Below are 2,500 nucleotides of genomic sequence, written 5' to 3' on the forward strand. Positions count from 1 at the left end.
AGACATAAGATATATCAATATTTACTAATGGACCATAATGAACATTGGGGCTTCAAATATCAGTATCTTACGTGTATTACCTAAAAGGTGTTACATGACGTCTAAAAAAAGTTAGTTTGTCTAACATGTGTCATTCACTCGTGTGTGTCATGTCGTGGTCAAAACTATACGGGTAGTAAACTCTGGACTTAATAAGCGATACGAGGTTGGATAAGTCATTAATGTTTATTTTCCACGATATCATTTGTTTACAAAAAAAATAAGTAAACATCCAACCTCCAAATGTTTACACCAGTTCATCACAAATCAAAACCTCCTAATGTTTACATCAGTTCATCACAGATCAAACGCTATGGCGACTCAAAGTCCATAGGAGGAATGTCAACAACACTCATTAGGAGGATTTATCATCAAATAAACATTCCAAAAAACACAATTTTGGAATGAAAACCAAAAACCAAAAAATAAAAGTCCCTCAAGAGAGTCCAGTCGTCGAAAACTGCCACCCACCATCCAGCAGGGACCTCCGCCACTCCACACTACCACATCCAACACAGGAATGAAAACCCTTCCACCACGACCTCACATGGAATACTAAAGCTAGAGACTGTGAGCCTCACGCTCTAAAACTCTCTCTCTCTCTCTCTCTCTCTCTCTCTCTCTCTCTCTCTCTCTCTCTCTCTCTCCTTACCCCTCATCTGATGATGTTCTTCTCCTCACCCTCTTTCCTACTTTCAAACACCAACAACCGCATGGAGGTCCCCCCTTAAAATCTCCCTCCATACCTCCCCCCCATTTCATCTTTCCCAATCTCGTGTGACCCTAACCCCCATTCCCTCCTACTCCCTCCCCCTCCCCCTCCCCCCTCACAACACCTCGTTCGGAAATTCAGTTGCATGGCGATGATCCTCGCTAAAAGTCAAATGGCCAGAACAGCAATAATGAAGGAAGGATAAATGCCGTTCCAAATAGGATTCCCAGGAGGAGGATTCCGGATCCCATGCACTGGATGCTGGTATTGGAAGGATGTCAGAAGGTAAATTACTGATGGGCAAAAATTGAGACAAAATTTTAGACTCTATTTTGGCAGAAAAGTTTATAGAAACTTGTATGTGAAATCCAGAATTTTAATTTACAGAATAAGGCTCTGAATGAAACACACAAATGAATGAATTACAATAAAGGACACAATTACAATGAATAAACAATATGTATTATAACAATAAACAGGAATGAATTACAGTTAATGACACAATTACAATAAGAAAACAAAATGTATTGTAACAATAAACAGGAATTGATTACATAAAAATACAATTGCAATAAGTAAACAATATTTAATATAAAAAATAAACAGGAATGAGTTACAATTCAAGAAACATTTACAGTAAGTAAACAATATCTATTGTAACAATAAACAGGAATGAGTTACACTTTAGGACACAATTACAATAAGTAAACAACATGTATTGTAACAATAAACAGGAAGTAATTAACAGTGCAAGTCTAACGAAAAGTTTGCCGACCGCTACAAGGGTCATTCGAGAAGTAACATAACCCCTTTCCAGAACTTCCAGGAACTCATCTGGAACGAGGAGTCCAGTTTTTTCCCCTTTCGAAAACGAATCCTTCGAGAGATATAACCAGAGTAAAAAAAAAAAATTATGAATCGAAAATGATAAAAGCGAAGCTGTGGCGAACATCACATTTCCATGTTTAAGAACAAAAAGCTCCCCTCTTCTTGTTTCTCAGCGGCGGCACCACCCCCTTACACATGTAACCCCGCTAGCAGCCGGTTCGACCAATCGGGAGCCGGCATCGATTCCCTGGAATGCTAAGGGGTCGCGCTGATTGGTCGGCTGGGAGCGTCACGTCACAGCTGTGGGAGGGAGGAGCCAGTGAGGGGACCGCTGCGCTAACTCCACCCACCCAATCTTTCCTCCTTCTCCTCAAGCTTTGTTTATTGATCTCCACACCACGTTACACTGGACTCTGACGCTGTCATCTCTCTCTCTCTCTCTCTCTCTCTCTCTCTCTCTCTCTCTCTCTCTCTCTCTCTCTCTCTCGTAAATAGTACATCCATACACTTGTGGGGGGAAAAGGTTAAAGCCTCTACACATTTTAAAAAACGCGGAAAAAAATATTTCCAGCAATAATTTCAAAATTCTGAATTCAATGACAAAATATTCTATGAAATTGATGTAACTACAAAAACTCATGAAATCGTAAACAAACCTGAAAGGTCAAGTAAAGAAAATAATAGAGTATTATTTATACGGTCGAGTAAAGTCACGGGAAAGATGAATGAATGATTAAAAATCATTCAGCTTCGTAAGCAAATGAATAAAAAGGTTAGTGGGTCACAACGATGCCCGAGATCAGTGTCTTGCAGAATCTCTCTCTCTCTCTCTCTCTCTCTCTCTCTCTCTCTCTGTGTGTGTGTGTGTGTGTGTGTGTGTGATGACGACAAGGCTTAACTAAGATCAGAGACAAACACAAA

The 2,500-nt window shown here is 40.0% G+C and overlaps 1 long non-coding RNA gene across 1 annotated transcript in view; it reads right to left on the minus strand.

Moving 5' to 3' along the window:
• The window catches only part of LOC137632308 (uncharacterized), a 13,485-nt gene extending 12,890 nt beyond the window's left edge, over positions 1 to 595 (minus strand). The window contains exon 1 of the long non-coding RNA XR_011042040.1: positions 511 to 595. This is a non-coding gene — a long non-coding RNA (uncharacterized lncRNA). The remainder of the gene's footprint in view (positions 1 to 510) is intronic.
• Positions 596 to 2,500: the final 1,905 nt, after the last annotated feature.

Source organism: Palaemon carinicauda, chromosome 41, assembly GCF_036898095.1.
Source record: "Palaemon carinicauda isolate YSFRI2023 chromosome 41, ASM3689809v2, whole genome shotgun sequence".
Lineage (NCBI taxonomy): Eukaryota > Metazoa > Arthropoda > Malacostraca > Decapoda > Palaemonidae > Palaemon > Palaemon carinicauda.